This window comes from Phalacrocorax carbo, chromosome 1 (genome assembly GCF_963921805.1).
Source record: "Phalacrocorax carbo chromosome 1, bPhaCar2.1, whole genome shotgun sequence".
Classification (NCBI taxonomy): domain Eukaryota; kingdom Metazoa; phylum Chordata; class Aves; order Suliformes; family Phalacrocoracidae; genus Phalacrocorax; species Phalacrocorax carbo.
In genome coordinates, this window is record NC_087513.1 from 132868713 (window position 1) to 132896177 (window position 27465).

Sequence of the window (27465 nt, forward strand, 5' to 3'; positions counted from 1 at the left end):
TAAAAATTACTGCCACAGTTGATTATGATTGTTTGAATTGCAGTCTTTGCTTCTGATAATGTTGATGAGGCTGGAATGTTTCTAGGCAATAATGCATCTTTGCTATGCCTTTTTTAGCACCTTAAACATCTTTACTGTTATTGTTGTTATTATTATTACTATTACTGCTATTGTTACAGTTCTAGAGCTTTCTTTTCTGTTCAGCACAGACAATGCAGAGAAATTTTCGTTTCATGTCTGCCATTTTTCTGACATTGCAACAGGATGAATTCTTTCTATTTGACTTCAATGTTTTACATTGATTGATGTTTTTGATGCTCTCTTTCATGCCTTATTTCTAATAATTGTAATTGCACCTTCACTGAAACACTCATTTCACATTAGCTTCTTATACTCCAGCAGGATTTTGCAATGATGCAGAAAAAGGTCTAAAAGCTGTTAAAGAAAGATTGGCCAAAATAAAATCTTTTCAGTTAATTTTTGAAGCATTTTAAAATTTTTGATCCCTGTGAGAACTAAAGTAGCCAAACCAAGTATATACCAAAATATTAAGCATTTTTTATTCTCTAATATATTGCTATGTGAATAGGGGCAAGAAAGTATGCAGGAGATGCTGAACACATAGAAATCAGTTGGCCTGTAGTAATAAATGTCCCACTCAATCTGCACAATGCTGGATTTAAAGTAATTGTTAAGAATTCTGGATTATATACCACACTAATAGTTCTAAACATATATATCTCTGTCTGGGGTTTGCAGATTTATTTGAATATGCTGGGTATGATGCCCTGAGCTGAAAGAAGCCCACTTTTTCAACAATAGCTTCAGAAATGGAGCCACCACTGAAGGACTGTGCCAAATGTAAGGTACTTCTGCTACCCCGTCTTCTGCTGAGTGGTGATGGCATCTGAAAAGCCCATGTAGAATTAGGGGACAGCAAAAGAAACACTGGTATGTGACAGAGCCAGGAGGCTTTATTGGGTTGCTTTTGGGGAGGCAGGCTTGGAACTGGGGAGGAGACCAGCTTCCTCCTGTGCTCAGGGCAACAAGGCTGTGTGAAGTATCTCTGTACACTGCACTAAAGATAGCACCCAAAAAATACTCATGTAATCAATGACTGATGGAATTAGCATTCTTCCTAGTGGAAATACCCTCAAAGGACCCACATACTGACTAGCCATGTGGTTTAAGGGACAGTAAAATAATTTTTCAACCCTAAGAATGAGTACAGCACATCACTGTACACAGATTATCTAAGGAAACCATGAGTGTTTTGATAAATACAAAAGTGTTGGTATGTATGGAAAATGACTGTGGCATATAAACTTCAAATGCAGCTAAAGGAAAAAAAAAACAAACAAACCATGTATAAATCTATCTTTTTTTATGGGTTTGCTTGTACTCAGACTGAAGGTGGGGTCACCAGGACCTGTAACATCATGCATGTCAGGGCTGATATTACATGGGAGTTGTTCAGAGCAATGTGATTCAGAGTCAGCGTTGTCTGAGGCCACATTACCATAGTCCTGACTCACAAGGGAGAGAAAATTAATTTGTGCTGGATCCTATTATACTCCTTGTGAATGCATCTTTGTTGGAATATATGCCTCTTTTTGACCAAATTCAGTACCTGATTTTCAAAGTAGTCCTAGTTTACCTCTTTTTTTTAAAGATGTGCTAGGCCAGAGTGATGACTTTTCAAAGTTGCAGAAAGAAAACAGCAGTTCTTCTCAATTCTGTTCAGTCTGCTCCTTTTTCCTTCTGATGGAACATACACCATCTCACAAAAGCTTGTAGCCCAATCTTCAGGTTCAGTGTTTACCTTTCTGTGCCCTGTGTAACTGCTTTGGCTTTTTGGAGTAAGGTAATTTTATGTCCTCCTGCTACATTTTCTCTACATCATTGTTTCCTTAAGCTACTGAAGCACTGAAGATGTGCACAAAAGGGTCTTTGATTTCATTAAAGGGCAGTACACGGGTTTAATTATAAAAGAAGAGAAACACTGTCACTTCTTTGTGTCATCTCTGTGCAGTAGTCATTTCTCCAAATGCCTCAGGCATCTTGGAACAACAGTTTATTAAACTTGGCTCAACAAAGCATCCTAGGGCACCATTTTGCAAATGATGTTTTATTACTGAGTTAACATCAAGAAACATTGAAAAGAAAGGTTTGTGACTTTGTCTATTAAAATAAACTGAGTTTACAAAATCTTCAGTAGTGAAAACTTTCTACCTTCAAAATGTGTTCCCTGTGACCAGGACTGGATAGAGTAGTGATACATGGATGGGGACAGTACGGTGGCATTACTGTTTTCCCATCCCATGATCTCAGAAGCACTACTTGGGCATTACAGCTCTCTCGTTGTCCTTCAACATCCCTCCTTTAGTATCTACATTGGCTCAGATCAGAAAAGTCAACCAGATAAATCACAGCTATATGCTATTCCATGGTGGACTCTTTTCAGCTGGAAGCATAAAACATCCCAAAATGTGGGCTCAGGTCCACAAGAAAAATTGATCACAGTCCCCATGATTTCTATGGGCTAATGTCCTGGCACACTTCCAGTATGTGTGGGATTTTATAAATCCATTTAAGTGACAGCTGTCAGCCAAGCTTTATGAATTAAGAGGGTACTGTAACTCTGCTGCTGCTGTTGTGTGTCTGACCGAGTATGACCACAGCTAGCTGGCCGTGGCCAAAAGAGTGGCAGGTCGCATGAATACAGCAATAGTGACACAGGCTGCAATGGTTTGCTGTGAACACAAGTCAGGGGCATAGAAGGCCCTATTCCACACACGGAAACAAGCCAGTTTGTAAATGAAAAACAAAAAAAAAGTGGGTTTTTTAAAATCTTTGAATACTTTAGGTGACCATACACATTCAGTAGTTATCACAGGGCTGGTGGCAGGGGACTGGGAAAGAGTGGAGTTTTGTGAAATCTTTTGGAAATCCAAAATAACTAAACTTTCCATTGTGACAAAGTAGTTGTAAGTAGGACATCAGTAATTTGCTATTTGTTTACAAGAGAAAGATAATCTGTAGCCCAACTAAGAGAGGAAAAAACGCCCAAACCCTCAAATAAAGTCTGTCCGTGCAGTGGTATGACATTAGCTAAGTAATCCATGTCTTGTCAGCGTATTACCCCAACTTGTTCTTCACTTGTCACAGTTAGTAAAGAAGGTCTTTTGTCTTGTGCAAACAAAAAGACATTTGAGTATTTCCAAGTACAACTTTGAGAGAAAAAATATTTGCTTGAGACAAACAACTGTTTTGTGACAGAACTATTTTGGGTAAGAAGAATGTAAAAATCTAAGCAATGTGTCTCTGATGTATAAATAAATGCCCTGTAATTGCCTTTGCTAAAAGCGGAGGTAATGGTGTTGAAACAATAGGCTCCATTGAAAAATGAAATCCTGTATGTGATAAATGTGTAAGGTCAGCTGAACTATTTGAAGGTAACCCATTTTTCTTTCCTTAGCTACTGGCATCTTTAATCTGAGAAAGATGATGTCCAGAAATTAACTCTGTGTGTCCCACAGAGGTAGGAAAAGACCTATAACAGGTATAGGAACACACCTGCCACTTCACTTAGGGGGAACCCCTTCAGTACACTGCCTCTTGACTGGACCAGACAATTCCTAGCACAAAAATGTGCAAACTGTGCTCAGACATGCTCAGCTCTTGCTAAGACAGTTTCACACAGATGGCTGGCAAGACTGATGAGACCAATGCATTTCTGACAAGCTTGCGGCCAAGGGGCTAATACTTCACATTCCTTTTAAGAGGTTAGGGTCCTTTAAAGAGGTAATGGGCAAAACTCCTCTCATATACACAAAGAAATGCCAGATCAGTGGGCCCAAATCCCACCCTGAGCTCCCATCTGGAGAGAAGAGCACTGACCAGTAGGTAGTTACAGTTTAGGCGTGCTTTGAATATTCGTACAGCTCATACGGATTGCCGTAACAGGCAAAAATGGCTAACAGCCTCCAATGGGCTGCACATACTAGGTAATGCCACCAAGAGTGGAGTACAGATTTAGCACTGCAAAAGTGGTATTGCATCTTATTTCATGTCAGTCGTATGGTGTACTCGTGCCATACTTTCTCCATTTCTCAGTTTCCATTTCACTTTCCAGCCATTCCCAATTCTAACCTATCCCAGCTCCCTCCAATTTTATATATTTTTTACATATATAAAATACTGTATGTGTTATACTGTGTATACACATATCTGCTACGTACATATCTATACAGCACAGCTGCTGTCCCAGGCAGCAGCAGCGTCCTGTTATAAAGAATTCTCCACCCAAGCACGTAAGACAGTAGCAGAGCTCAAGGATTCTTACCGCATGTATAGAAACACTCCAGCTGTGATGGGAACATCAACCTCTGCACCAATAACTGGGTGAAAGCGCAGAGGGCTTCATTTGAAAAGGTTTCGGCTCTGTCTCTGTACTCATATCCTCCTTTACTTTGAATGCATGAGGATTTTTCCATTAGAGCTTACTTTATGAAGTTATTTTGGGAATAACTTCACAAGCAACTGAACAAGAATAAAGACATAGCACAGGAATAAAGACATAGACAGTGAAAGAATAAAGAAAAAGCTGTTAATGCCAAGTGTGTAAAAACTTACACTCACAAAAAAGAACTACTAGAAAGAAAAATGCTATGTTCTGATAATTCAGATATTTGATATCTTACTTCTTATGCAACTCATTTTCTTTACATCCCTGGTGTTTCCATTAGAAATATGATTCTCCTTCCCTGCCTCCTGTTCAGCTGGTATTTTGGTCAATGACAGTTTTTCATCTTTAAGAACAAAGGAATTTTTGTGCTTTATAAGATCAGAGGTTCATGCAGTCCCGTGACTTTCCTCTGACAATGACAACCCGAATGATTGCAGAAAAAGTATGAGCAATTGTTATAGGCAAAAAAAGAATTTTCTTTCTTACCCTTAGCAGATGTCAGCTGCAAAAGAAAAAACCCGAAAGGATGCTCCCTATTTAACATTATCTCTATTATTATCATCATAAGATGGTCAGGCCTATTTTAAACTCTACAGGTCTATTCCTTTGTGATATCCTCTCAACTCTTGACAGCAATGTTATATTGTGGCAAAGGGTTTCATAGATTATTCTGGTTTAGCTCTTCACATTTCCTGATAGTCAAGTTCAGTGTATGTTCTTATGTTTGGAATAAAAAACTACATGACGTTACATTATTTGTATTTTTTCTTTTTTTTTTTTTTACAATATATTTATTGCCCCTCGTTCATATCTACATTAATCAGCCCCATGTATATGGTCTCTCTTTGTATAAAAGTCTCAAGAGAATTTCTAATTTGTTTCATCATCTTCTTTTGAAATAATTTTATTTGCATTGTTTTGAGATGGAGAGGATAAACCTAGACACAGTAGAAGATATACCTCTGATTTAAATAATGTTTGTATATTGTCAGTGTTATTTTTGATGTTGCTTATAGGCTTTTCTTGATAATAATCCTTTTATGCAGACACTTCCAAAGTGTACCAGGATTTGCCTGAGGGAGCATTGGCATCTTTGACCCTTTGCTGGGAAATGTTTGAAAAAAAAAAAAACCTTAGGCAGAGAAAGTATTCCTAACAAGTTCCTGAGAAGTATCTCTTTGTTTTGCCTAAGAGTGCATGCATATTATTTTAGCTGGCTCACCATTTATTTCAAAACTCTTTGAATGTACCATTTAACCCTGAGGACTTGTCCTTCACTTTATCCTGCTATTTCAACACCTCTCCCTCCGATTCCTCAATCTTCGTCTTTACCAGAACAGAAATGGTGTAGGGCTATTCTGACATTTTCTTACTGTTTCTACTCTCCTTCGCACCTAAGCCTTAGTCATATTCTCATATTTTTGACAAAGAACGTTTACATAATCTTTTTTTTTTTAATATGTAACACAAGGGAAAATCTGTTAAAATTGAAAGCTAGCTAAAATAGGTGAAACACTTCGTTTTCTTCACTCAAATGCTGAAAGCTGGAGGTAAGGTGGTATATATATGTGAATGGAAAAGTGTATTATTTTTGTATCTTTGTAAGAAATACTTCAGCTGCCATAACATTGCTTCTTACACTAACAAACTAAACTATGTATTTGCTCAAAGTATTTAATAGTAATGTTTTGGCAGAGAAAAGAAAACTCCATTACCTCTATGTACTGCTGATTTGGGGTTGTCTATTATTAATTCAAACAGTTGCCTTGGGAAAAATAATCCTTGCTTATGAATATTAATAAGAATGCTCCATTTAGCACTCTTATTCTGCTCCACAGCTTGAGACATTCCATTCCTCCCTTGCTTGGTCTCATCGCTGCGCAGATGAGGTGCAGCCCCAAAGGAGGGCAGGGACGGGTGGCAGGAGATGACCACTCTCGCCTTGCAGAAAGGGAAAGACAGAGGTGCTGGCAGCCGCTCCTGGCCCTTGCCCTACCCCTGTTTCCCAGCCACCTGCCTTTTTGCTCTCCCTCCACACTCTCCAGCAACAAGGGTACACCCTGGGGTCTTCTGCGCTTGGCAGGGCTCCGTCCCCAGGACACTGAGAAAGGCTGTGCCTGGCAGAGACCCCAGCATGCCACCAGCACCCGTGTCGCTCTGAAGGTGGGTGTCGAGTGCCCTCCTGGGCAGAAGCATCTATTCCTAATAAAGCTGAATCAACTAAACTATAAATCAGTGAATAAATAAATGATTGAGAAGCTGAATAAATGAAACGGCACTTTATGGATCCTGTGTAAACCAAGCTATTCTGTTTACAAAGAACAACGTTCTAAGGAGAGCAGAAGTCACTGGCGTTTGTGAGCTTGCAAGCCGAGAGCTGCAAGCAAACTGCCTCTGTCATCATTTAAAAACGCAACGCTGACAGATCTCTGACTTGACGGTAGCACTAAACAGGATTAACCGCTTTGGCATCTCAGGTTTCACTGCGCTGAAATGGAAATAAGTGCTGTTCACACGAAGAATGGCATTTGTCATATTATTCACGCCTGCGGTGGCCTCTCAGGGTGTGCGTGGTTGGTCACACCATACCAAACAATGTACGACTTGAAACTAAACTTTCAAGAGTGCTTTAATGGTGGTATTATCAGTTAATTCTTCTTTTGGACCAGGGTACTAATTAAAAGAGATAGCATTCTGGCTCAAACACCCTGATACACCTGGCTTCAAGAAAAGCACAATTTTGGTTTTATTCTTATGCAGCACATTTATTTAGCAGCTAGCCCCTCACCCACCCATGGCACTCCTAGCACTTGCATTTCATCCCCGGCATGTTCACCAAGGGCTGTAGCAGCCATAATTCAGAGGCCTGGTTCATTTAATGGTGAATTTGGGATCCCTTTGCCAACTGGAGCAGCTCCTTTCCCTGGCTCTCCCAGGTCACAGCTGCCGCCCTGCCCCAAAGGTAGCCCAGGCAGTGGCCAGCTTGTGCTTCTGGCTCGCTCCCCCTCCCCACTCGCCAGCTGGGCTCCCCCTCGCTACCTCGCTTGCTCAGAGTCTTGGCCCCCTTCTGCCTCCTGCCACGCCAGCAGGGCAAGGAGACAAAAGAAAATGTCAGGGAGCTATGGATAGCAAGTGGCAAATCCCATGGCAGAAGGGCTCGGTGCGGTGGCATCACAGATATTGTACTAGATGTGGAAGCTGTGGGATCACAAGGTCCAAAGGCTGTGTATGAGAGAAATTCACCCCTCACACGTACCTGTATGACCGTGCCCGATTGCATAAAGATATTGGGATACAACAGTGCATTTGCTTAAATTTGTTAATTTTCTCAAAGCTTTCCCACAACTGGAAGAGCTGGATTTTTATTTTTTGTAAACCACTCAGAGAGCTGTCAAACCTTTTCAGACAGACCTCCCCACTGCATGCCTGGGGCTGAGCTGGGCAGGATCCCCCCCGGACAGCTGGATAAGCCCCGGTGGCAGCAACATGGCAGTGTTAGCACCAACCGCTGAATTCAAAGGCAGGGATTATTAGCACTTCATCTTGTTTGCTCTCTCTCTTAGGGAAGAGGGCGCTCTATTTTACTTGAATTTCCTTTTCACTTGTAAAGAGCATCCAAAGGAGAAATGTTAGTATATTAAAGAAAAGGAGACTTTGCTTTTGTTTGCCAAAACGTGAATGTGGAGCCAGAACAATGCCTCAGTGGTAACTAAAGAGCTCAACCATTCATTACCCTCCTGTTGGAGGACGCTTGCAGTACCCCTTGAAGAGATTCATTCTTACCTAGGCACGCAGAGAAACTGATGCATTATGAGGAAAAGGGGTCCGCTATGCCCCTTTCGATACTGTTTTGTGGAGCACCTCAATTGAATGAGAATCATTAATCAAGACTATTAACTGTTGCAAAATGAATCGGAATTTGGGTCAAGAGCATTGCTAAAATATTTGTTGATGCATCAGGATCAGTGACTTAGGATGTGTATTGTAGCTTTTGTGTTTGGCCCCCTAATAAAAACCACGGATCTGGATTATTATCACCCAGAAGTAGAAGTTTTGTTTCCTGGTGATGCTGCTTTATTTCAAATCCCATGTTCATATCCATTCTGTAAAATCTTTTCTCCCATTTTATTCATGTGTTTTAGACCTGTTGGAAAGCTTCCGACTATGTTTACACAAGTAGTTCTGCTTCACTGAATTTGTCTTCAGTAAAGGGATGATTTTTCTGCCATTCCTAGATCCAAACAAACAAACAAACAAAAAGGTTGGATATTTTAACTCTCAAAATAGGATATTTAGAGCTAAAAGTTCTCAAAATGTTTGCATCACAACTTTTCAGTTCAAATACAATGCATTTTATGTGAAAACACAGAAAGGAAGTGTCAAAATGGGGTATTCAGAAACACTGACACAAACCATTTCCATTTACTGAAACAGTTTTGCTTGGTCAGCTTATGAACATATTCAGGATTTTGATATTTCAGCTATGGAAAAAATACCATAGAAATGGAAAATTCATAGGGAAGGAAAAACAATTTTCTGTCCAGCCCTGCATATAACTTATCCAACCAAGAGGCAGCAGAGAACTTGATGGATGTCAGGAAAAGAGCCCCCTCACCACTTCAGATTTTATCTTTTTTGGAATTACAAAACTATTGCAGGTTTTTGTCCCCAACATTTTGGGAATAAGCATTTTTTTCTTCTTTCTGCTTGTCACTGTGCAGGAAGCACTCATTTTAGGTAATACAAAACCAAATAAAATAAATCAGCTTTCCCATGCTGGAGCAATTTGAATCACTACCCATCCAACGGCAAGAGATTACCCATAGCTCACCTGACGGCTTACCCTGTCTTACCTGAAATTGGTTCCTCACTGCTTTTCCCCTACAATTCAATTTCTAACTAATACAGTAAAATATTTTAACAAGTTGTGTGGCCGATATTCTGTTCCCACTTATTTCTGTGAGCTTCCTCCCCCTCACAGAAGTTCTTTTCTGATTTGCAGCCATGCAAATGAAAATACCATAACTCCTTTTCTTTCAGCGTTACGAGTTCCTACACGCATGTCTAAACACCTTATGTATATACTGTAATGTTAAGGCATTAAATGAAACTGCTTTAGGATGTCTGAATATTTTTACTTAATATAGTCACAGTGAGTGTTCTTTACACTTGTCATCTGCAATTATTCCTGTTCTTAATCTACACAGTTTTAAAATTGTGAAGGAGGTGATGGCATTTTCTACAAGCAAGCAGGAAAAAAAAAAAAAGAGAAAAAGATGTTATTAAAAGAGTATGTCATTGTCACACTTCAAGCCTTGAAGGACTTCTGAGGCTGTTCTGGAAAAGGTAAACTTCATTCTTGAGAAAGAACGAAATGTTAACTTGCTGTCAGATAAAAATCTACAATTTCTGTTGAATTCACATAACCGAGAGCGGAAGGCAGACCTCTTTATGTCTAAATTATGGCTCTCTTCAGGTAGCGAAACTGTATCATCTCATGTATCTATAATATACTTAGTTATATAGGACAATCATATTGTGACAGCTTGAAAGAAGGAGGACTCAGAAAAGAATATAGGCAAGCAGTTTAAAATTCTTATTGAAACAACTTATTTTTGGAAGCTAGCGGCACACTCATTGCAGAAACAATAATACCTTTTCCCTGAGGAAGCTGATACTTTCCAGTGGCCTTACAGAAAGTTTACATTCATTGAATCGTGTCGCCAGCAGGGACTGTGGAAGGTGACTGAGCCCACCCTCTGCCCAGGGGCCAGCCTGCTTGTGCCAGCTCTGACCGATGGATGGTGCTGAGCTCTTCTTGAAGAGTCTGAGATCGGAGCCTGCACAACCACCCAGCCAATCTTCTTCCCTATCCTTACCATTTTTATTTTCTAATCTTTCTTGCTGTGTTTTAAACCTGTTCTCTCTTGAGCCATCCACTAGGGAACCAGAGAGCAAATTCATCCTTTTCTCTTTACAATGGTCTTTCATATATTTGATACACAGTTGTATCTGTATTGTATACCAATGTATGTCTTTTTCTCTTCTACTTTCTCTGCTTCAACCTAAACCCCTGCTGGGTTTTTTTTAGAATTCCCTTACGTGGCATATTTGATAGATATCTGACCACTCAGGTTGTTCTTTTCTGCTCTTTTCATGGGCTATGTATTTTCTGAAGCCACGCAGACCACAGGTACTGAGCTTTTCTGGGGCCGTGTAAACCAGGCTCTTTCACAAAGAGTCTGTGCTTCCCTTTCTGTATTGTTTTATGCAGTTTTAATTTCTCATTGCAGCTCTCTGACATTGTACCCTTTGTATAGATTGTGATTCACATAACCACAGATCTTTTTTTTTTCTTTTTCACATAATTGCAGCTTTTTCCCCAGCAGAACACCCAGTAGCTCCCTCTTTCCTATTTGTACAGCTGATCATATCTGCCTCTGCCCAGTAGCATGCACTTATCCCTGTTGAATAGTACTCTCCTTTTTTCACCTACTCTTTTTTTCTCCACTGTCTGAAAATCCTTCTAAATCCTACATCTGTCCTCCAGCATGCTAAAGCCTCCCAGTTTGGTATAATCTGCAGTTGTGTAAACATGATTTCTGAACCATCGCTGAGTTCATTAACATCCTTCTGACGACAAGTCGCTTGTACCAGCTCCCTAAATATCTTCATCCACATTGTTTCCCTTGTTTACTTAAAGAATATCATATGAAACCATGTCAAAAATCTTACTAAAGTGACATCCAGCATGACATCCAATGTTTCTCCTCCGCTGATGATTCCTCTTACGTTGTCGCAAGGGAGATTAGACTTGTTTGACACCTTTTGTTCTCAACAAAGCTGTGATGGCTGTTACTTGTTGTGTTAAAAGTGCTTAAAAATAGCTTGTTTACTTGCTCCAGTATCTCTTCTGGGCACTGAAATGAAATAGATTGGTATATAACTACCTATTTCCTTCTTTCAACAGTATTGTTTGTCCCTTTCTGTCCTGCAATATCCCTCCACTGTAAATTCTCAAAGATAACCACTAGTAACACAGATTTCATCAGCCAGTCCCTGAAGTCCAGCTGAGGTGAAAGCAGCAAATTTTGTCTCCATAATTTCTCACTTGGGCATTCGATAGTCAAGTCTGAAATCCGTCTGTTTTCCCAAGTATCAATAATGCCTGATTTTTTAAAAATCAAAAATAGATGCAAGAATATTAAGAAGCTTTGCTTTCTCGGTGTTTCCAGTTCTGCTTGATACTGGACTAATAATTTGCTTGATTCTTTTCCATTGCTGCTAATGTACTTAAAATTATTTCATGTTACTCCTGATATCCCTTGTTGGTTGTGTCTCATTTTCTGCCACCTTTTCTGATTTCATCCCTGCATGATTGGGCTACACTTCTGTGGCTCTCCCAGGTAACCCGACCCAGCTTCTCTCTTCTGGATGCTTCATTCCTGTCTGAGGTTCAGAAAGAGCTTGTGACAGCCAGGCTGATCTTTTACTGTGCCCCTTACCTCTTCTGCACGGATAGTTCACTTACACTCTTCACGTTATTTCTTTAAGGAACTGCCCACTCTCTCAAACATCTTTTTCGTCTGCATCAGCCTCCCAGAACATGACATTGACCAGCTGTATGAGTTCATTGGAGTCTACCTCCATTAAACATCTTGGTTGTATTTTGATGTTGTTTCTTTCTAAAATCACAGACTATCTCTGCAAAAAACTGTGAAGCTACTATATGTATACACACATATATGTATATGTGCGTATACATATAAATACACACGTTTCTCTCTCTCTGCAAAGCACACTGAGCACTTAAAAACTGCCCGGCTTTTCTGACACAAATAATTCAGTATAATACCTATAAAAGGGAATGAAAGATGATGGGTAAGTCACCAGAAAAGAAGCTCATAATTCTGCTGGAAAATGGAAGCAGGCAGGACTCCTTGTTGCTTTTCTAATAATCCTGTAAATAAATTGTTTGTCTTACAGCAGCTCATAGGTGAAGGATACACATGAAGCCATTGCAGACCCATTTGGCTCCTGATCAGAAGAGAGCATTAGAAGTTTTCTATTCTGCTCTTTTTACTGGCGATGTATCTGTGATTTTGTAGACATTTATTCTTAAATCTATTGTTTGTTCTCAGTCTCCCCACATCAGGGGTCTAAGAAGCAGGATTAATGCTGGCCGGGCTTCCTGATTTGTCTCCTGGGAAAATTACGAGCAGGTAGAGGACTGCGCCAGTTCATGTTGGACAGGCTCTGCAACAACAGCTGTAGAAACCAATGGCATGGTGTCCCACTGGCTCTTGGGGAATTAATTCCTCAGATGTTATATCTAGCACTGGCTCGGGTTTAAAGCGTATCTTTAAAAATTGTTTTCCTTTCCTCTATGTCTCCCAAGGACTTATTCTGTGACACTTGGCACGTTTCTATATCCGCCTCTATAATGCACATGATCTCTCATTTTCCTACAAAAGTTCGATACAACAGAAAGGGGAAAATATTTCAGATTAAGCAGCATCAATCTGCGTTGGTTATGAGCATACCACACTTAGCTATAAAGATTTTCTGCAAGCGTTATTTCAATAGTTCTTTGTCTTTCTCTTTCACATTTTTAGTCAGTTGAATTAGCATATTTTTTACTTCTCTCGTGTGGTCTAAATATTAAATATTTCTAATTTATGGCAAGGACTCGTTTTCCTTGTTTCTGAAGAACCATTTACTACTTATGAGAGTGCTTAAAACAAATTGTAGTAATAGTAACCTGCAATGTATGCAGGATACTGAAGTGGGCTGCTTGAATTTAACTTTCGTACATAAGAGTTTGAGGGGGTTTGGGGCATATATATTTGGATCCCCCCCCCCAACCTCCTAGCATCTCAACTCTCGTGACCTTAGTTTAGAATTTCAAATTTCACTTTCAAGCGATCTAAGGAGTAAAGAAGAAACTTGAGCGTGGAAAGCCCCAAACGTCGGTAGTGTTTGAGAGACGACTTCTCACCAGTTTGATGTACTTATGCCCACCCCCCTCTTGGGCTCTGAAATGGAATACCCAGAGCTTATAAAACGGGAACGTACCCTTCTTAACAGCGCAGGAAGTACTTTTAAACTATCATGCAGTTATTTGTGAGCGTGGACCTCTAAAACCTGCATAAAATTTCTCAGGTAGATGCGCACCGATTACAACATGCATGACACCGCTGCGATCACGCAGGACATGAACTGCCGGGGCTGCGGCACACCCACCCCGTTGCCCTACCTTCAGGGGTAATTTTGTGTGCCCCCCTCACACGGCGCTCCCGCCCGGGGCGCAGGACCGCAGAGCCGGGCGGGGGCCGCCGCCTGCCCCGCCGCAAGATGGCTCCGGGGCAGCGGGGCGCCCCTCGCCTCCCCCCGGCCACGTCGGGGGAGGGCGGCGGGTCTGAAGGCGGGCGGACCGCGGAGGGGAACGGCCGGGGCGACGCCGGCCGCGCTGCGCTCGGAGCCACCTCAGGCGACCCCCGGGCGGGGCGCGCTCGGAGCCCCAACCTGCCCGCCCGGGCGGTGCCGCTCCCCGCAGGTACGGGCGAGGTGCGGGGATGCCGGCAGCCTTGGGACCCCGCGGCGCGGCCTAACCCCGGCCGAGGGGCGCCGGACCCCGGGCCGCCCCGCCGCCGCTTCACTCCGCGGCGAGCGGAAGGGGGGCGGCGGTGGGGAGGGAGGCCCGCGCCCCCGGTGCCGCTGCCGGGCATGCGCGGTGCCCCCGGAACATGGCGGCGGCGTGAAGTGAGCGACGGCAGGAGATCCTTGACAGGCGCGGGAGCTGCCGCGGGTCGCTGGGTACCCGCTTCCCGCCCGGTGAGTGGCGGCGTCGGCGGCAGCGGCGGGCAGGGGAAGGGAAGAGCGGGGAGAGAAAGGGAGGCGAGGCGGGAGTCGCGCCCCCTCTCCCGGGCTCCCACCGCCACCTCCGCCCGGCGTGGCCGCGCCGGGCGCCGCGGGGGACGGAGAGCGGCGGCCCCGTTCCCTTTCTCCCTCTCTGGGATGCCGCCGGCTGCCACCACCCCCCACCCCGCCCTGCCCCGCTGCGCTGGAGGCGACAGCGTGTCCGGGCGGGGCAGCCCCGGCCTCTCGGAGCCCCTCCGCGGCGGCCCGGGCTCCCAGCGCGGCGGGTCCCGGCGCCCCCCGCCCGCGGGATCCCGCCGGTCGCCGGGGCAGGAGCGCGGTGCGAGGGCGGCGCGGCGGGAGCCGCTCCCCGGCCGGGGGGAGCGGGGCGGCTCTGCCTCCCGGCGCCGACAAAGCTGCCCCGGAGGCTGGTGGTCGCGGTTCCCGGGCAGCGGGAGCTCCGCAGAGCAAGGGCGGCACGGCGGGTCCCCGAGCGGCCCGGGGAGCCGCAGGTTAGACCGCCCCGCCGGTGTCTCCCGAGCCCCGCACCCTGCCGGCCGCCGGAGCGGCGGGCTCGGCGGCGTTTGACAGGAGCGCGGGGAGGACACGCCTCCGCTGCCCGGGGTGGCCCCGCTGCCTCCCCCGGCGGCTCCGCGCCCTGAGCGCCGGGGGCGTCCCCGCGGGGCTGCCCCTGCCCCGCTCCCCGCTGCCGCCGCGCCTGGCCGGGTGGTGGGGTGGCGGGAAACGGCTGTTAGCCTGGAAAACGGGGTACGCGTTAGGAGTGGCATAATCCGAAGCGTACCCTTGTGTTTGGTGAGGGGGACGGGGGTGCCAGGCTGCGGGGCGAAAGGGTGGCCGGTCGGGGGCCACCCGCAAATCGTCGGCTTGCGATGTGCCGCGGCGCCGTTCGCCTTTTCTTTAGGGTTAAACCGTATTTATGGCGTGCGTTGGTTGCCGGCTTAAAGAGGGTGCCTCGCACGGTGGACCGTCTCCGCAGATGCGTGATGGTCCCGAAGAAAGTAGTTATGCGTGGCATGAAAAGTCCGGTTCTTACAGCGGTGCTCGTCACTGCTCTCTTTAGCTGCTGGGACAAACAGCAAGGCAGATTGCAATGCTGTGGTAATTAAATCAATATTCAAGCTGAATTTTATACTCACTTGTTCTTTAGTAGTAAACGCTCTGAGTGTTTTTAAAAATTTCTAAACTGCAGTTTCAAGTCAATGCCTTTGCCTACAGTTATTTTCTGTTTCTCACCAATTAATTAGGCTATCGGAGATAGCTGAGGTAGCCATAGAGCCTGAAAAGTTTAACGAATAGGTGGAATACTGGTATCTCAGTGAGTTTTAATAACGTAAACCTCACTTGTGACTCGTGCATGTTCTAACTAATATAGGCTTGGTGGTTAAAACTTAAAAAGCGTAGACTTTGTAGATTTGACGGTAGCTTTTCAGAGTGTCGTGCGTCTGACTTGCAAACAGCTCTTCAGCTTTGACTGGTTATGAATTTTTTTATTATTCAGAATATCAGTCTTAAACCTTTGGATTTTTAAAACTTCCATGCTGCACCTTGCTCTTTGGAAGTGGCGCAGAAAAGCAGTTGTTGAGGCAGTTGCTCAGGGTCAGTAGCAACTGCAGCGCTTGTGCAGATGGGAAGAGTAATGGCAGGAAGGCATTCGCTGTGCTCCAGTGCTGTTTGAAGCTGTCATATTAACATCAGGTGACAAATAGGGGAGTGAAAGCATTGTGGTGTACGAGTTCTCCACGGGCCGCCATCAAGCGTTGTTCAGACGGCAGCAACCCACAGCCCACGTGAGTGGGCTCGCTGGCAGTGTGTCCGGGGAAATTACTCCTACAACCAGGCTGCGTGCTTGGGGGCAGGGGGAGCTGGTGTTCTCCCTCAGGGTATCGTAAAATGTAAGTACTATTTAAGGGTGATATTACTTGAACTGATCTAAAGAAAAAGTACATTGAAGACGCTTCTGTTGCTACATTTATTTATGGAAGTTTCACAGTAATGCAAGCGGGAGGCAGCGGAGAAGAGCTGAGACCTGAAAGTACTTGCTTGGCTTTTAACTGTAACGTGGTCTGGTTTTGAATGGGAAAGTAATGTTTGCTGATTTTGTTCAAGGCTCAGCTGATGGAGTGGATGCTCCAGTTTTCTATTTGGTGTAAATGTGTAGTTATATTTGTGTAATAATGTAGTAGTATTTGTGTAATATCATTCAGGTTGCTTGTGCTATATATCCTCATAGTAACGTTCAGATTCAGAAAAAACAGATTCTAGCTTTTGATTATGTGTTACAGCTGCAAGTATAAACCACTTTCACACTAATTAGAAGCTGTGTGGATACACAAATGTGACTGTCTCTATTCGGTCCTACGTTAAGCATTGATCTTGACGTAGGCAGGTTCAGGGAAGAAGCAATGCCAGCCATCTAAAATATGTTTTGTCAGACTTTGTATATTCTTACTTTGAATGTGCAAATGCCTTTTCCTTTCCTTTGCCGCGGCTGTCCTTGCCATGTCTGGCTACTGCGCTCTCGTAAGGCAGGGGCATTGTTTTCTGGAGGAGCTGCCTCAGTTCAAAAGAGGCATTGGAGAGTGTTTCTGTTACAAAACCAAGTGTGATTTTGTTTTTGCAAGAGTGAAATTTATAGTACTGAGAAAGTATTAAATCCAGTATCTAAAATATTCATGTGTAGAACAACAAACACGGCTTTACTTAAGGAGAGAATGTGAAAAAGCCTGAAGCAAGCGTAGATAGCTCCTGCCCTACATACAGGTCTTGCTCATGATTTTGCCTCGTTGTTTTCTTACTCTTTCAATGGCATCGTGAGCTGTAAGTGAGCCATGTTTACTCCCTTTACTGTTGCATGACGAAGTGGATGCACAGGGAGAAGTGAAGTCCTCAGTAATTATCCCTTGATACTAAATAGCATCACCAACAGGAAACGACATTTGTCGTTAACTGTCCAGGACACTGCAGCTGGCTTTCTTGTTCGTCTGGATACACCTACCCCAAACAGGATGGGTGAAATACAGAGTTATTCTTGTATGGCTTAAGATAATCTTTGAAAATACATTTGACAGTTTACTGTAGTAACTTCTAAGTGTAAATATAAACCAAATCAGAGGTAGGGACCGAGTCACTGCTTCAAAGAGTCTACACAAGGGAGGCTGTTAGCCAACTTCTTGACCTCCACAGTTCTGTTTATTCCCGTTTGAAAGAAACAGCCTTAGGCACCAAGCCTGATTGCTTCTTCTAGAGATTAAAATCTTAATTATAAAGTACTATGCCGTTTGTGTTCTTGAAAGTGTAAGATGTGTAATATAAATGGCCCAGAACTCTGAGATTTTTCTGGCACTTGGGAAGTAAAAAAAATCCCCCATATAAAGTTGTTGAGGTTTAATGGGGCAGTTTGTAAATATGAAGCAACAGAACTGTGAAATAGAAGATTATTTGTGCTTGAATGTTACAGGTGTCTTCATTACATGTAGCAGTCCTGATATTTTTGCAAATACCTCTGATTTGCTGTTTGGCTCAATGTAATTTGAAGTCTCAGAATATTTGTTAACATTCCAATGTGATTTGTTGAATGATTTTTTTTTTTTTCTTTTTACTGTGATTTGTGTTTTGATACATGACCGTGTCTTACTAATACAGTCTGTATGGCTTCGTTGAAGACTTCTTTTAAGGTTCAAGGCTTCTATAATTTGGTGATATCTTGATGTAGTGGTAGGAAGCTTTAATATTATTCATATGCAGTTCAGTTTATTTTTGCATAGTAGTGATGACTGATGATGGTGAAGTACTCGTGGTGTGTGTGAACAGCTTTACTTACAATGTCCAAGTGGAGAGACAATTCATTTGCTTCAGGTAAAGCCTCTAAAAAGTGAAACAGTAAAGTCCTTAAATGAGTTGTAGTTTCTTTTAAGAGTATATTTCTTGGTGAATCCTGTTTCTCGTATCTGTGCATTTCACACAGCTGCCCGCTGGCTTGACCTGCGCGGGCAGTGGGGGCCGAGGGCGTGGACCCAGATCCTGCTGCCCCTCGCTCCTGCGGCAGTAGTGGCCGTGGAGCAACAGTGCTGCCTCTCGCTCCTGGGAGCGGCAAGAGGTGACTTGGTGAGTGACCAGCTCAGTCCACATGCGCGCACGTGCGTGTGCATACAAACTCCTTGTGTTGCCTAAAACTTGTATCCCGTATCTGTGATCTCTTTGAGTATATCTATTTTTTGCCTTGCGGGTTGGGCAAGGGGACTTTGTGCCAGCTGCTACCAGGGAAAGGACTTTGTGAGACAATGTGTTCTTGTACCGGCCAGCTGAGGCTGCAGGAGTGGAGGGATGGCTTCAGGTGCCTAAGCCAAGAGTGAACAGGCTCACCTTTTATCTGCAGCAGGTGTATAGACAAAGAGGAACCAATGCATAAACAGTGATGGTGACCCTGAGGTACTTGTACCTCTTGTTGACCAAGCAGAAAGACTAACAAGGACATAGGTCTGGAAGAAAGTCAGGAGCTGCATCACAGCCATTCAGAAAGCAGCTGCTATCTTCACAAGCTGCCTTCTCTCTTTCATTTGGGCTTGCTCTGGTATTTTCTCTTATATACAGTGGATATTAGGCACAGGTATATACAACTAGACCATTTGTAGTAGAGGGGGTATGCTATCTCTTACCTTTAGCAACTCTCCTCCCAGGATCCCCGTCAAAAAAAGTAACAGCTTTATTTTCTGTGTCTTTGGAATAGGACAAAAAAATTCCAGTATTTTCTTACCTTGGATCTAAATGAATTGAAGAAGTATGCACTTCTTTGTGATGCTGTTAGATGTGTCTCTTATTTGAGCAGTGTAGACTCAGGACTGATTCATAGTTCTGGACTTGCACCTGTTTTCTGGATAGCGTTTGATCATTTTGGATCCAAATTGGTGCAATACGAAGAGTGTGCTTATTGTGGCTGTTCCATGTGGTCTCTTCGTGCCTTTCAGAATTACTTGCAGAGCCTAATATCTGAAATGCTAAAACCTATGACAGAACTTTAGTGCTCTTCGTTTGTTTTAGCTGGGGCATAGCCTTTCTGCTCCACAGGGAAGATGCTGTCTAGATATCTTATGTCCAAACTAATCCTAAAGTACTTTCTCAGATCTGTTAGAATGATGTTACATGCAGCGTAAGTGTGAACAGTGTGTTGAACTGATATTTCTTACCCCTAAATGGTGTGTTTTCTGTGCAGTTTCCAATTTGTACGTTGTCATCTAAAACCAAGCAAGACGTTCCATTAAAAGTAGATGTCGTGGTTATATTATTTGATTCTAGGCCGCCAGCTTCACCAGTCAGGTCAAATTCTATTTAAGATAGCAAAGGAATTCAGTCTTTCCGTGAAAGGGATGAACTACTTTGACGGAAAACTAAGTCTGTCGTCTTCTCAAGGTAATACGATATCCCTTTTAGTGTAGGGCAAAGACGAGGTTGAGCCTTTCATCATCTCTAGCATACATTAGTTCAGGGAGCATCTGAAGTTTATAAAACTACAAGAGGATAGCACCATTTTAATGAGGTGCATACCTAAAATGAAGCATGTACCATTATTTATGTACTGTATGGAACCTATCAGAGATTAACACAGGAAGGTTCAGTGGAAGGAGTGCAGTTGGGGCACTTTTTAAAAGCCCATTTAAAAATCACAGTTTGTAAAAGTAAGTCTTGTACGTGGAGGAATGTGAAAGGGTATTGGAGCTGCTAAATCTGGTGGAACTCCTGGTTGTCGCTATTGTCTGTCAGGGGCTCGGAGATTAAAAGGGCTGTAGCATGTTTGATGGCACTTCTCATACCAAATCTCTTGTATATGTATCCTGTACTGGAGTGCTATGAAGAGGCAGACAGCAGTTTTCTGGAAAGGTCAGAAGATACGTACTGGTTTTAATCATGAAATAATCAGTGTTACAATTAGCTGGAAAACTTTGTATGGGGCATGTAATATTTTTTTTTCAGCTTGTCATGGAAAAGGTCCTTGTCTGAGTATTCTCCAGTGCTCAATGGTGTAAGCACTGGGTGCAGGCAGGAGTGGGGATGGCTTCTAGGAAGGTGCTCCCCAGAAGTAGCAGAAGGGGACATGCTTTCCCTCTGACTTGGAGCTGCACACAATCAGTGATAGCTATGCAGCAGTGCTGAGGAAGAGGTGGACGAGTTTGCCCTGTTACATCCTGTTCCACCTGGTGGGTTTTTTTTGTTTATTTTATAATCAGAAAGTTGTCCCGGGAAGTGGGGAGGAGAGATGTGGACCTGCTGTGGATGTTCCTGATGTTTTGGGCTTTTCACCCTCTTCTATTTTTTGAAGAGTAAGTCAAATACTACAGCTGAGCATTTGCAGCTGTCTAGTCCTCCCAGCACTTAGGAGTTGTCTTGTCTTTTCTGACCTGTCAGCACTTTGTTAGCTGCAGTAATGTCTAGCAGCACTGAATGGTCCTTACGAATGCTTGTCCAAGCAGGTAGACAAATGCTTTTGTCAGTATCTGTGTGGAGGATCATCTCCCTCCCTTGTGGAAGGGGATTAAAGAAGGATTTTCCTTTTTAGTTAGAGAAATAAGAAGTTGTGGAAACAGCATGGCTGTTAGTGCCAGCAGCACAGGTGAGCACCGTGTAGGGATGCGGGTGAGCCTGGAGATTGCAAGTAGCTCTCTGGGGGTTTTCTCTCTTCAGAAACATCCTCTGGAATGGGGAGCTATCAGGAAATTGCTTAAAGGTTTATTTAGTTCTGGTTCATTTTGTGCCCTGATTAGACGCCAGTATGTGGGACCAAAGAAGTTGTCCCCTTATATAAGCCAGGGTACACTGCGGTGTGTTGCACCAGCAGATGGATGAGGTGAGGCAAGTTCTGTCTTTGCTAATATACAGTGGCAGAGAGTCCCAGCCAGCATTATGTTGTTTGGCTTCTCAAGTAGGGGAGAGTGAAGCAGATACTTCAAGCACTGGAAGAGGATGGTAGCAGAAGCGTGCTGCTGCTGCTGGCATTGAGTACAAGGAAGGGGAAGCAAGTGCGTTGCTCTGAAACATGCTAACTCCACTTGGGGTGCTGGCAGCAGACTGATTCTATACAGAAATGTCCCAAGACTGTTCTCCATGCCCTCAATGAAAAAAATTAATTGTGCACCCTATTTGACTTCCATAGATTTCTGCATCAGACTGAAGGTGCTTGTGTTTAGATACTCTGTTGGAAGAATAAAAAATCTGGACCACAGGGATGGATTTGCCAGCTGTGTAGTATGTGGATTGGGCTCTGCTAGATTATACCTAAATCGAGCTTCCACAGTCCTTTTCAAGTTTGGATGCAATGTACATGGGAGGAAGCCAAAGTTGCCTAAGAGGTTGTTAAATCCCTTTTCCGCCATCCCTCCTCTGCTTGTCTTTCTCCCCCTCATCCGCTTATCTACACCTACTCTCTCTGACTGCTGCGTTTAAACCTGGTGGTATCACTTGTTGTCTGACAAAGACAAGCACAGAAAAGCTCTATAGGAATCTGTAGCATGTGGGCATCTCTTACTGTGTTTGCAACAGCAATTTCTTTTCTCCCTTACCCGCTGTATTTATACTGTGCTAAAAGTATGCTCGGTGCCTCACAGAACAAATAGTTGCAGAGCTCTCTTTGTGTCAAGAGAGGCTGAACTGGAGGCAGAGGAGATGTATCTGGGTGTAGGGAGAATTTCATGCAGGTACGTAGCTCTTAGCCAGCTCTAATCATACAAAATTGTTGGGTTTTTTTTTTGGTGTATAATTTAATTAGTTTGCTTTATAAAAGAAATTTGAGTTAGGCATTTGAGCAAAGTCAGGTCGAATAACGATGATGAATGTTTTCAGGAAGAGTACTCCAGGCTTGAAGGGGGAAGTGGAAAACAGAACAGAGGTTTCAGCGGGTTGAATTCACCAAAATGTATAAACAATTTGTGGAGCTCTTGTGCTACTGTAAATACATGCTAGTAAACTACGAAAATGGGTGGTTTTACTTAAGACGTAAATGTAAACACTGTGAGCTGTATTTTTTATTTATTTGAATATAACATTAAAATACCCTTTCATGTGGGAAGACTGGCATTTTAAGAATATTTAAAGCTGTTAATGGCCAGTCAGCCACTTTGCTGAACTGCTGACTTCACACATACCATTTCCTTTTTCAGGTTTTTACAACCCCACATCTTCTGACTTTTAAAGCAGGATGGGGAGGGGGGAAAGAGAGAAGCTGTTTTTATTTTCCACTGGTAGCCATAGAGCAGCTCTAAACTTTAGTTTTTAAAATTACTGTCAGATGAGTAAATGTTGACTCTACATGACATAAGTTGTTTCTGTTGTCCATTGATACAAGCTGTTTCATTCAGAGACTTTACTTCTCTGCTGTTCTCATTTAAAAGTATTTACTTTTTGTTTCAGGATTTTTTTTTTTTGACAAATCTTTGATCTGAACCTTGTTATTGTTGCTTTTTAAAATACACAGTGCCTTGCTCTGTACTGAATAATATACTTAGTACGGCTTGAGAGTTTAGAGAGATTTTTTTTTTGTAGTCTTGAAATGTATGACTTACTGTAATTACAGTTGCTTATATTCTACAGCAGATCGTAAACTTACCTGGAGAGAGGGCAGAACATTTACAGGCAGTATTTTACTGCTGACAGCTTAAAAGTTTGTTTATGCTAATCACTTAATAAATAGTGAGCAGTGCACTGTTGGTGACTTTCTGAGGCATTTTGCAAGTGCAGAAAATGTCTTCTTGATGTTGAGGCAAATTATATTACAAAATTATGTTTGTAAAGCACTAAGTACCCATTCTCTTCCTTTAACAGCTTAAGAAATATTCAGACTTAGTTGTTGTAATAATACATATGGCTAGCTAATGTTTGCTCTTTGAAAGCCTGTAAATTTGACAAAAGCCTATCTCTCCTAGCTCTGTTTTTATCAACTAGAAGAGGTGTTCACATATATCAGCTCATTAGAAGTTCTGCTGTATGAAAACATGGAAGTTGAATTTCCTTTTGTTGAAAGAGTTGAACTTTTTTTTATCAAGAATGTGAACTAAAAGAGATTCTGACTTTGATCAAATTTCTTGTCAGAACGCTGACTGATTATATATTTGTGTGCATAAATTAAAGATCTGATCTTTAGTTTTTGTTTCAAAATCATATATGAGTAATGCTAAATAATACAGATTACAGAATAACACAAACTATAAAGTTTGTGTTGCATTTTATAATCTTCTGATACATAAGTGGAAGTGGGTTTTTTTTAGTGTTTTTTTCCTTTTAGCCTTTGAGACCTTCCTTTTCTATAATGATGTCACAGTATGCTCTAAAAGGTGTAAACTGATTATTGTAGAGATAAGGAAGTACATGTTGTATCTTGAAGTACAGTAAATGATTCTACACACTGGGTAACTTGCTGGAAAGTAAATTTTCAAGTATTGGAAATTTGCAAGTATTGCACGTTACAGAAATACTCCTTTTAAGTGCTACTCCCTTCATTTGCCTCTTCTTAGCCCCTTAAAGATTTGCGAAAAAGGTATGAAGTAGGGTTTTTATTTAAGAGATAACAGATGAATAGATGATTAGGTTTAAAAAAAGGTATTCCAGGTTGATGAAGGATAACTTTGAAGGAATGCAGTTCACTTTCAAAAAAAGTCATGCTTGTTTGAGAAGCGACTGGTGCCTGTAGGTACATGTTACCCGTGCGTGGAGGCCGGAGTAGGAACTGCGGCTGCTGCACTGTGCGTCAGTCTGTGGAGGAGGCTGTGCAGGTCCTTTTCTTGAAGGACTCTCTCCGGTGTTGGCCGTAACAAACGGGAGGAAGGAGGTGAGGAGCGACAGCAGCAATAGGAGCGTGGTGATACTGGTCAGCAGTTGTAACTGCTGACTCTTATGCTTCTCAAGCTAACAGCACATGAACGCTGGCGGTGAAAGCAAATGTAGGACATGTCCATAGGAAAGAGTTGGGGGGGGGGGGGGGAATATTTCTTTGCTTAAGCTGCACCTATTTTCTGCCTATAACTGGTTTTGCTGTTCAAACTATGCTTACTTTTTTTTTTTCCTCCCCTCGTGTATGGAAATTTGATCTGGAAGCATTTGTAGAAGAAAAAGAATGAAGAAAGAGGGGCAAATATAACTCCTTGTTCAGATTAAGCATGAAAAATGTCTGCCTGTATTACAAGCTAAAATTAAGAAGAACTTAATTGATGCTTTGAAGTGGATGTTTTGTGAGATTCCTCTTCTGCACTGTGTATCTGTATAACAGAATAGCCTTGGTCCTTATACAGCAGAGGCTGCCCATTGGTGACTGTCCCTTCCTCCCCTGAGGACAGCAATGATGATGTCTGAGTTACTGCATTTATACCAGTGATAGGGTCAAAAAGCTAACTGGCTCTAAAATTGGTGTCTCTGTCTTACCTCTGAGTCTTAAGATGCAGCGTCATTGACACAAAAACCTTAATCTTTTTGGTGGGTACTAAGCCTGCAATCTACTGGTTGTTTAGGCTTCTTTTAAAAGTTATATTCATCTCCATAATTCCATGCTGTGTATTTTTATGAGTGGGCATGTGGTCAAGAGGAACTTGCACTGGGAAGCTGTAAATATGCAGGATTTTTTTCAGGACACTTGGCTTGCTTGAGTGCCTGGCTTACAGTGAGAAGGTAATGGAGATCTGCAGCAGGCAAAACAGAGAATGATTTTGACATTTCTGTAGAGTACTAGCTACTTTGAAATACAGCAGTGCATGTCCTTTGAGTAATTTTTTCAAAACGAGAAGAGCAAAGATAGACAGGAAAAATGTTTTCCATCCTGTTTTCTGATGTCTGGTGTTAGGTAGTAGCAGTGCAGAGAGGGCAAAGGCTTAGGCTTGTCTACTAATATACTGCTTTCTGACAAAGGGCTTGCACAGTGGGAGGTGGCTAGTAGAAGTGATTTGGGGATTTACAGTAAAAACTTCAGTAAGCAGATGAATGCTTCCCATCTGATTTTTATAAAAGTGATGTAAGGGAGCCTGATCAGCAAAAGAATAAAACTCGGTTTACAGGATGAATTGAGATGTAAGTGATGTAGATAATACAGTTTGAGTGTGGAAATTCTCCGTGGCTCTTTAAATTGAATATATTTTGATGATGAATCCAATGTTATCCTAGGTTCATGGATTTTGTTTCTCACTGTTTTTTTTCTGTTTCCTTAATTTGCAGCAAACAGTTCCTCCTTGGTGTGTGGTATGGATTCTGTACTTCCATTCTATAAATTGGTGGGTTTTGGGTTTTTTCTGTCACAATCCCTATTCCTAACTTGGTTTTTGTACCTTTGTTTTTCACTCTGCTGCTTTGTGCATCCTAAAGCCATTACGCTTCAGCCTTGCCATTGCATTTCTTTGTTTGCTTGTATATTCCTGACCTTGTTATGCTGCATTTTTTCCCTTCATTCCTAGAAGCTGCTAGATCAATTTCTTAACCCTAGCTTTCTGTATCACTGAGTTGGTTTGCTTGCCAAGGTGCACGTACAAGAATCTCTTGAGCTCTGTCCTTTCTACATAATCTTGCCAAAACGTCCCTGGAGGTTTCTTCCCTATATTTCCTGGCGGTTTTCTTCTGTGGCGGGTGTGCTGTGGGTTGAGCCAGGCTGGTGATGGTGAGTGCAACATTCGAGGACTCTGTCTTCATTAGCAAAGGACATAACTGCCTTGCTTACGGTTTGTCGCTTAATTATGCAGAGCGATGGAAAGCTGTTTCTAGGTCTGCCCCTGCAAAGGGAGTTACACTTTTATTCGAACTGACCCCACTCTGGTTTTCATTTTGCTATAATTCAGCAGCATACAGCAGTTATTAGAGGCTCAGAAATACCGTTCTTGAATGTTTTCTGCAACAAACAGCACTCTCTACAAGCTAATTTAATAGCAGCTCTTGAATACTGTAGGTGTAACTAGGTTTTAAGTAAGATGTCTTCAAAATAGTATTATAGTGTATTTCTGCAGTTGTTTGCCCCGTTTCAAACAACACTTTCAGAACTTTCAGTTGTCTTATATTTTAACAGGCTGGTGGGCATGCTGTAAAATAGCCTATCTGGTACAACACAAGCTAATGAAAAGCTGGAATCCTTTTTATGTTCTGACAGACACTCCGGTTGTGCTAAACTTGATGACTATCACTGCGGGGTTGGAATCTTTATTACGGCACCAAGTGCAATCTGGTACTTGGAACAAAAAGATAAAAACCATGCACTGTTTTAAAGTAATCTGTAAAAACAGTTACTTTGACTCTGCATCACCTTTCACGATTTATTACTTGTAGCAGAAAAGCTTTGAATTTTTTGGGGAGTCTACGAAAGTATCAAGTATTTCAAATTTATTTGACAGCCTAAAAGGATCTCTGTTCTTAATCCTGATGATGACTTATGCTATGAATGCTATTGCGTAGCAAAACTTGCTTATTTTATGTTAGTATTTGGTTTTATTTATACCTGCTTTCAAGTCTCAGTCTTGAGGGATTTTTGTAATAACTGTCCAGCATGTTCACACAGAGTGCACACACACTAAATGTATGTGTCATTTAGTCATTTGCATTTTAAAAATCATATTTAATTAGTTTTAGCCATAGAACTTGCACCGTATATAGTTTTCATCGTGCAATCCATCACCATAGTGTGCAAGTTCCTCAAAATTTCACTGAAATGTCACAGTTTCTGGAAAGAACTTGGCTGTATGATACCTCTGTTGTTATGAGATATGTATGTGTAATTATTTTTTTTCAGCATGTGATAAGTTTCAAGAAATTCCAAGAAGATACCTTGCTATTCAACTGTTACTCCTTTTATGTAACACTGGAAAGGTGTAGCTTCTAAAGATGTTACCTTTGGCAAAACTAATCTTGGAGAAAATGTGATATATTTAAATGGAAGAAAAAATAGAAAACTTCTGATGATGTCAGCTTTAACCTCATGGGGATTCATTGAAAGGAAATGGTTGAAGATGATAATTCAGAAATTAGAATGTGCTTTTTACTCATCATTACTTGAACAGTGAATGGAAAAGGATAATAAACTTGCTGGCTTTGTTGCTTTGAGGCTGAAGAGCTTCAAATGAGTTTGACTTGAATTGAACACGAAGTTCCAAAAACTAGATGCTGGAGTG

General features: G+C 42.4%; 1 protein-coding gene across 9 annotated transcripts in view; it reads left to right on the forward strand.

Moving 5' to 3' along the window:
* Positions 1–14201: 14201 nt before the first annotated feature.
* The window catches only part of SCML2 (Scm polycomb group protein like 2), a 73549-nt gene continuing 60285 nt past the window's right edge, over positions 14202–27465 (forward strand). For 5 of the 9 annotated variants that reach the window (XM_064474781.1, XM_064474772.1, XM_064474723.1 and 2 more), the window contains exon 1: positions 14202–14302. The gene's annotated coding sequence lies outside the window, so the exon portion shown is untranslated. Of the gene's footprint in view, positions 14303–18119; positions 18203–21995; positions 22033–25529; positions 25588–27465 lie in introns of those variants that run through there. The other 4 variants (XM_064474787.1, XM_064474738.1, XM_064474745.1 and 1 more) reach the window with 4 other exon arrangements.